Source organism: Parasteatoda tepidariorum, chromosome 7 (genome assembly GCF_982258835.1).
Source record: "Parasteatoda tepidariorum strain Cologne lab strain chromosome 7, Ptep-v5.0, whole genome shotgun sequence".
In the NCBI taxonomy this organism is placed as follows: domain Eukaryota; kingdom Metazoa; phylum Arthropoda; class Arachnida; order Araneae; family Theridiidae; genus Parasteatoda; species Parasteatoda tepidariorum.
Window position 1 is genome coordinate 27,679,642 of NC_141761.1, and position 9,175 is coordinate 27,688,816.

The 9,175-nt window shown below is 29.0% G+C and overlaps 1 long non-coding RNA gene across 2 annotated transcripts; it reads right to left on the bottom strand.

Moving 5' to 3' along the window:
• Window positions 1-1,398: 1,398 nt before the first annotated feature.
• On the bottom strand, window positions 1,399-8,301 carry LOC147806969 (uncharacterized). 2 transcript variants are annotated; one of them, XR_015435753.1, is made up of 4 exons: window positions 8,147-8,301; window positions 6,730-6,774; window positions 4,153-4,200; window positions 1,399-2,358 (listed from the first exon to the last, which is right to left on the bottom strand). It is a non-coding gene; the product is annotated as an uncharacterized LOC147806969 (long non-coding RNA). The 2 variants fall into 2 exon arrangements; XR_015435752.1 differs by lacking the exon at window positions 8,147-8,301 and having other exon boundaries at window positions 6,730-7,698.
• Window positions 8,302-9,175: the final 874 nt, after the last annotated feature.

Sequence of the window (9,175 nt, forward strand, 5' to 3'; positions counted from 1 at the left end):
AAATAATTTTCCCAGATTTTTTACTCTGGGTGAGTTATTCAAGTTTACGGTGAAAATGATAGCAGATACGGCAACAATTATTTTATTTTAAAAAATTGGTATTATTTCAATTGAAAAACTTCTCTCCGTTTTATTATAATAATTTTACATACTACGCAGTCATCTGTAATATTGAAAAATATTCCATACAATCAAATTAAAAGCAACATATCAAAATAGTAAAAGAACTAATTTAAAATTAAAAAAAAAAAAAACATTATGTCAGTAAAAACTGATGACTATCATATAATTAATTAATCCATATTTTAGAAATGCTTTGCTAAAACACGTGACTAATAAAGCTAACTGTTCTTAATCAATATGATTAAGATTACTCGTGAAATACGATTTAGTTATTCAAAATACAGGATGTTTATAAAACCCCGGACCCATTTTGATGTTTAATAACTCATAAAATAATAAACTTAGATTAAAATTAATGGCATAAATGGTTAGATAAACTAAAAAAGTTTCAAGGCCCTTGTCAATGAATTTCCGTTCCAGTCGTACATACCTTTGTAACTCTACGCATTATGGAAAATCATTTAATGCTTCCTAATATGGAAGTGAAAGAGGGACAAGATTCTAAAAATAACTCCTCCTTTGAAATATAAATCTAATTATTATTCAATGGTATGTTGAATTCCGAAAATAGAATATCTCTACGCTTACTCTCTAAGCTTATATATCAAGTCGATAGTCAATTTCACGCCAGGTAGCGGCTAGCATGTCGGCATCCACAGAGGCTATTGCGGTTGTAATTCGGCTTTTAGGTCATCCATGTTCGACACATTCTCCTTAATATCCGCTCGAATAAAACATCACATAGAAAAGTACTACATAGAACAAACACATCAAAAGTAAACATAACATTGCAATAGTTGCCAAAAACAAAAGTGAGAAAACTGAAATTAATAAGCAGACGATATTTAGAAAAGTACAGATATTTAGACTGGAAAATGAAATTATCTTAAATTAACCACACGCGCAGACGATATTTACAAAATTAAAGATATCCAAACCTGAAAAGGAAAATATATGAGTTATTCCATCAATAAATGCCATAAGTTTGTTTATATAATATCTTCGTTATTTTATGAGTTATTAAACATCTAAATGGGTCCGGGAATTTATAAACACCCTGTATATAAAATAATTTAAAACTGTTTTTTTATTTAAAACTGGTTTTAATTTTCGTTTTTTAAAGTAAATTATAAGGGTTAAAGTTTTTCATATAGTGCAAGGTATAAAAATTCAGAAGAAAGTGTAAGATTTCAAAGGTGTTTAGCACCAATGTTTTTTTATCACACATCACGTAAGAAATAAAAATTTAAGAAGTTACGCTATGAACACAGACAATTTCTTTCGGGAAACATTTATTTTATTTGCACACAAATGGTACAAATAATGATTAAAATAGAACAATATCAGTAATAGTACAGAAAGATCATTTTATGAATAAATGCATTTTGTACACTTAACAGTAAACTGTTTTCCAATATTTTTTCAGAAATGCCATTCATTGTTTTATGAATAAATACATTTGATGCACTTTACAGTAAGCAATTTTCCAATATTTATTGAAAAATGTCGATTATTATAGAACGATCATTTTATGAATAAATGCATTTGTTACACTTTACAGTAAGCAATTTTCCAGTATTTATTCAAAAATGTCTATTGTTATTGAAAGATCATTTTATGAATAAATACATTTGATGCAGTATACAGTAAGCAATTTTCCAATACTTTTTCTGCAATTTCAGTCATTACAATAAGCAATTTAAAGTGTACTGAAAAATCTGATAATTACGTCTAAAGTTGTTCAAATGTCATTTTTTTTAAATAATTATTGTTATTGTTATCATTATCAATAATAGTATTAATATCATTTAGCTGTGTGTACTTAGAATGATATTCTTTAAAATGGCATGCATTGAAACAAATAATGAACATTTATTAAATAAATTTTTTGGTATAATACCCCTTGGCATAATTTATAGCATAATTATATAAAGGAAACATTTTTGAAACTATGACAAATTACAATATAACAATTCAGTTTATAAATTTGTTTAGTGGCAATAACTGCTATTACACAAATAGTATCAGTGTTCAGCATCTTATATAATATTTATTATGATATTAGTAAATCAAAGTCTAAATGAACAAACAAATAACATAATATAAATAATAAGCATTAACTTGATGAGATTGTAAAGGAAAATAGATGGTGTAACATTTAAGATTGACATATATACAGGAAAACATGAACAAAGGTTATAACGAAGCATCCTTGAGGTATCCTGAAACCAGTTCCTACAAATAAAAATAAAATAGGTCTGAATAACAAAGAACTACTAAAGAAGTTTGTTCGATATGTCCCCAGCATCCAATATATTGGATAACATTTAGTTCAACTTTATCACGGACCGTGGTAGTCTAGTGGTTAGAAAATTTGGACTCCGAGGTCCAGTTCTAAACTCCACTATTAGTCTATGACCCACCGAGTATATGTAACATACGTGCTCTTAAAATCTATGGAATCGAAAATCCTGTGTTCGATAGCTGAGCAACAATATTGGTACAGGGATCTGGAAAAACTTTTCTTCCTTCTTCTTCAGATTTATATCTTATTTGAGGAAGTGGTCTCATGAATGAGGCCTCCTATACAGAGTCTCAAAATTATGATGGTTTGTCTTCGGATCATCTTTAGGAGTGGTTCCCAGACCGTCGCCAGTAACCCATGGTGCAACTCTAGTGCCTCTAACTCTAACAATAACTTAAGAGACTCTAACCCATAATCCGTCTAACAATGACGATATTTTATGAATTTATATTTCACTTTGAACAGCCTGACTCAATTTTCGGGGTTACGACTACCAATGTTCAACTCCGTAGCCTTGTAATTTTGAACCCAATCCAGAAGACAAGGGAACTCCTGAATGAAGTATTGGGAGAAATTTGTCTTCGTGGAGGACTTTTGGATGGAACTAACCCGCATTGTCTTTAGATGGTGAAGAACACGAGAACCTCCCACGGTTAACTAACGGCAAAGGGACTCTAATCTATGATCCATCTACCACAGAGGATATTTCACGTCAGCATTGTGATCGGTGCGAGCTGGGTGGGGAATTCGTATCTACCAGCCATCGCTGGGATCGAACCCGGATCACCTCATTGGGAGGTGAGTGCTCTATCCCCTAAGACACCATGGCTCTGTGGATTAATTCGAGAAAATGAATGATCTCCATTTCATCTTCTTTTAAAAATTTCCGGTTTCCTAATGTGACATATTCATTTCCAGAGCTGCCAAAACTAATAAATTTGCTCAAAGAACAATACGTAAGAATATCGCTAAGTTTTTAAGAAAACTTCAACATCAGAATTAATGAGCATTTCCAGCAAACCGATAAAAAAAATTTCTATAAAGCTTTTACAGGCGAGTACAGAAGAACAATGAGCAGAAAGGAAAGCAAAAAATGGTACAACCTGGATAAATTTTGATCTAATGATCAGATTTTCTTGTACTAAGACTCGATCTCAATGATTCGAGAGGCTCACCTTAAATATGCTCATTAATTAGAGCAGACGATATTTTAAGTTACGGAATCAGAAAAGTAAAAACCTGCATTCTTTAACTTTGATTTTTCTCTGTCATTTTGTTGGATTTGGTTACCTAACTCTGAAAATATGGGTAGCAGCCGTAATCTGGAAAATAGTATCCCAATAGTTTGGCCACGAGAGCTGTAAACATTTTGAACCCCTTAATGATAATTTTACTTTTTTCGTATTTCGCCAGATCTCGAGAACTTTTAAAACAAATCGAAAAAAGTTTAAAGTCTTTCTATCATTAAGAGTTATGATTGAATGTGTATGCAAATCAAATAATAGTTTCGGAAGTTATTTGATTAATCCTGTAAATTAGGAGCCGATCTTTGTATATTAGTAATTTAGAACATTATTCGAAGTTAAGCGTGCTTACAGGACTTAATTTGTTATTTTTTTAAATCAACTTCAGTTTTTAGTTTCTAGGATTCAAACTACTCGTAGTTTGTATTTTTGCTTACTTAGAATAGAACACATTATTTTTAATTTTGAAAATTCACTGACCTTTTTAGCAAAGCATTTTGAGAAAATCTGCGGTGCAGCAGTCACTACCTAAATATAAAACGTGTATTAGTACAAATATGCGAGGTGCTCTTAAAATACCACTCTTAATATGTATGTCTCTTATCATGAATAAACCAGGAGGAAAAAAATCATCGAAATCTGACGACTCGTTATTAAAGAAGATTCAATCTAAAAAAAGATTCAATCAAAATATCTAAACTAGTTTAACTGGGGGATGCAACTTTTGCAATATTCGCAATTACTATTTTCTTGGGCAGTCAAACAAGTTTTGATGTTTTCAATGCAAATTATCTCAATATTGATTCGTCAGATTTCGATATCATTTTTATTTCATTTTCTTCGCTTAAAAAATAACATGCGTTCTTTAATATGTGCTTTTTTGCAGTTTAATTTTTAATGTTCAATATTAGTTCTCAATCTCTTAAGTTTTTAATTATTTAAAAACAAACTCCCAAATTTTAAATCTTTATATTCAAAAGAGTTACATTTATTGAGTGAGTTTTCTAATTGCCACTCACACTCACTATTCACAATATTTAATCACAAAATTTCACATATACTATGTGCGTCTGAAATTTTGTGATTGAATATTGTGAATAGTCTTATTCTTTTTCGCACGCGTTGAAGAATAAATAAAAAAAAGGTGGTTGAAATATGAAACCTGTGAGTAAAAGGGAAAGGGAGAAAGAGAAGCTTTATAAGCGTTGTTAACTAGTTAAGAGTAAAAAGATTTCACTTTGCTATCTGGACAAGTGAGGTATTATTCGTGAGGGATTTTTTTTCTTTTTTTTGCTTTCGATTTAATAGAATCAAAAATAAATCTAAAAACTAGCATTGATATTATAGATTTCAAGTTAATACCTATTCCTTTTCATGTTATGAATTAATGAATAATTACACAGATTAAAAATTGATGGAAATTAAATAAGTTTCATCGCTATATTCTTTTTATCCTTAAATTTTGTTTCAATACATGGCCCACACTACAGGCATAGTTTCCTATATAATATGGGGCCCTATATATATGTGGCCTGTATAATATGTGGTCATATAATATGACCCTTACTATGTATTGCATATAACTTTGTTTAAGTTTTTATCGTTGATTTAAAATGCTATTAGTTCTCGAAATCCACCCAATTTTAGCATGTATTTCTTATTTAAGATAATACTTTTATATATCGGATAGCGAAATCTGGAAAAATATTTCAATTACTAAAATTCAAAGAAAAATTATTAATTAAATACTTATTTATGTCTATATAACTTTTTAGACCAACTCTCAAGTACTTTTAGATGAAATCTTAAAGGAAAAAAAACATAAATACAAAATTATTATGGTTAAACTAACTTCTTTTATAATAATTATGGGAATAAAAACACAAGTGTGAGTCATTTTCAAAACCTAAATGCATTAAAAAAATAGTCGCTTAAAAACTAAACATTTGAAAAACTACTTGAAAATTTTTTTAGGTGCAATTAAAATATTTCTTGTCCATAAAACTTAAAACAACAGCGTGGTTTGGAATATAAAATAAAAATAATTAATAAGACATTAACTTGAATCTGCATCATGTTCCCTACTTACCAATACTCAAAAGTGCTTAACTAAAAATATTAATTACCTGAAACAGTCCATGATTTGCACTCAGTCAAATTTAAACTGCAAATCACTAAAATTGTGATTTATTAAATTATATAGGAAAATGAAGTTTTATAAATGGTAGGTAGCAGAGTGGGAAAAGGTAACAGAGGGGAAAGCTGGCAGTACAGCTAAATTTTAATTGTTCTTGCATTACAAATTATTGATTTTTAATCATACAAATGCTAATATCTTCTTACATTTCTTTTAAAAAAACTTAATAATCAATTAAATACTAAATTATGAGCCAATAAATAAAGTTTCCAAGAACATGATAAAAGAGTGGAGGAGTTACAGGGGGGGGGGAAGAAAAAAAAACTGCAAGTCTAGTAACTGGAACAATATCAATTGAAACATAGATGTGCTTATATAAAACTGAAGACGTAATTCGATATCACTATAAAAATGAAATGAACATTAAAACAATACATTTAAAACAATTGTTCTCGTTTAAAAAAAGGGAAATAGAATAAAACATCTTTAGCATCCTCGTCAAAACTTCATTTTCTTAGAATGCAGAAAATGTAACGCCAATTTTTAAAAAGACTACCTTATCTGAAAATAGATCATACAGGAAGCCATGATGCTCAATTTAGCCGTCTCAACAGAAATAGTTTAATAATCATTGTAACAGGGTGAAAAAAAGTAAGGGACAACATAAACTATTTGATTTTTACTCCAAAACAGTATATTAGATAAACTTTGCCGTATATTATGCATAAAACGAATTTCACAACTATGTAAATTAAAATTATTTTCAATTTAATTGCAGTAAGATAAGAACTCCGGGACATGGCAATTTAGCTGTTGACGACTGGCGCATTTCTGAAACAAAATAGATTTATAAATGCAATAAATAAATTATTGAGGCTGTAACTAAAGAAATTTAATTACGAAATTAACGCTCTTCTTACATTTTTCTTCTTCATCTGCATGGACCTTCACAATTATGTCTTTTTCTGTGAAAAAAAGCATAATTTGCTTAATTAAAATGCTTAGAAGAAATAATAGAATAAGAATAAATAATGCACGATAGAATTAATAAATAACAAGCCCTTATTGCAAGTGCGACCATAAATTTCTGAAGCTAATCAGAATAACTCTTGAAAAATTTCAGAAACAACTTATAATGCCCTCTTTCGGAATAATTTTTAATTTTCATGTTGGGATTTTTCTAAATGATTTCATCCTTAAGCCTTGTTCTTATGAAAAGTTTTTGAATTCGGATTTTGGATAGGTGAATCATTCAGAGTAATTTTCAAACAAAGCTCGCTTAGATTTTTTTGTTTTCAAAAATGAAAACTAAGTGCTAAAGGAACAAGGTTTAAGGATGTCGAAGTTTGGATGTTGGATAGATAAATTATACACCATAATCTTCGGACAAATTAGTTGCCAACTTTTTGTTTTTTGAAACTAAAAAACAGCGTAAAAGGAATAAGGTTTAAGGATGTCGAAGTCTTAAAAGAAAAATCTCCAACGTCAGAATTGAAAAGCATTCCGAATAATGACTTCAAAAGTTTCTGAAAATTAATGCATCAGAGTTTAGAGTTGCATTGCACCAGGTGGAGGTTACTTCGAAACATTTTAAATTAGTAACTAGTTCACAAAGCATTTTCAAGAGTTATTAAAACAGTCTTAATGGCTGCATCTTGTATTATTTTCATTTCCAACTACGATTCAAATTTTGCCACTTCCTTCACACGATTATTAAAGTAGAGGAGAAAGGGCTAGTGTGGACATGGGACTAGAGTATACATCTTGAATAACTGTTTTACTTACAAGTTGCTTAACATATATAGCTCATATTTCTTTTCACTTGCTTTTTTTACCCCGCAACATAAAAACATGGATAAAAAATTTAAGCTTCTTAGTAGGATACCAAAAGATAGGAAGAATTACTTTCTATTTTTTTTCCTTTCTATTAATAAAAATTTCTAGCTTGAGAAATGCTAATATTACAGCATTTATTTTCGATGTTGTAACTAAGCTTTGACGGCAATGTTTCGTAAAAATGCTTAGAAAATCGAAATCTTCTATATAATCACTTATATAGAACTCATAAAATAAGTTAAAAATATAGAAAAAAAACATGGAAAATAATTTAAATTAATGAAAAGAGAAGAAAAATTATTAAAATGAAAAAAATTTCACTTTCCTTTGTTTTTCACTTTTTTTTCCGATCTTTTTTGTGAATATAATCGGAACATCTGCTCAACCGGAACATCTGCTCTTGCTCCTCAGAGCTCAAGGGTCAAGAAAACTGAGATGGGCACATAAAATAAATAAATGTATAGTGTGTATAGTAAAAATTAATAATATAGTAAACCTTACTCTGAACTTGCTCAATATCTGTCTTTGGTTGGAGCAGGCTTCTGTCTAAAGCAGAAATCTTTATTTAGCACCTAAAAACCTAATAACTTTGAGGAAGTAAAAATGAATAAAAAAAAATAATAGAAAAATAAATAAAAAAAATAGCAGAAAAATAAATTTAAAAAAATAGTATTCAAGAATAGAATTAATAGTTAATAATTTTTTCAGTTTATTTTTAAAAAAAATGAAGTCAGTTCCATTAGCATTTATGACATCGATTATTATTTTTTGTCTATATTTTTATAGATTCATTTCGTTTATCACTTTTATTTCTTTATTGATACATTTATTATTTTTTAACTTATTTATTTATTTAAATATTTATTTGCTATCAACTGAAGAACATTATCATTCATGAACATTTATCATTTAATGTTTTTGAGTTGGAATTTTTTTTTTTTATCTTTCTCACTTTGTTTCGGGTTTTACTGAGATTTTCCGGTTCGTCATTCTTTTAAAACAAAACTACCTAGATTTTTTTTAAATGCTTTTCTCTCTCTAATATTCAATAAATTTCCACTATATAAACATTTTGATTTAAAGTTACTTAACAAAGCAGTTCTAAATTTTAAGATTGCGTGAACTATCCTTTCCTTTTTACTCAAAAATAATCATATACAAAATACTTATTTTTCCCTACATGTGTTGAGGAAATCTTGAAATTGAAATTTCGACCACCATCCAATTAACTAAAGCCTTTTTCTTAAACTCCCTGCTTTATAACAATGAAAAATCGATACAGAAAGCAAAATTTGTGCCTTATTATCAATTAAATCAATTTATCCTCCAATTTAGGCCATTTTACGATTAACTCTAGTACTGAAATTTTAACAGAAGCCTTGTGCTGAATGACAGCACAGGTTTCAATTATTTTCTGATCACTACAAATCAAATTTTCGGTCCTATTATGACCAAATAAAAACTATCAAGGTATTTCGATCACCTTCTGATCTTAAAGGTTAAATTTTATTTGCAATTCTACGTCTGATG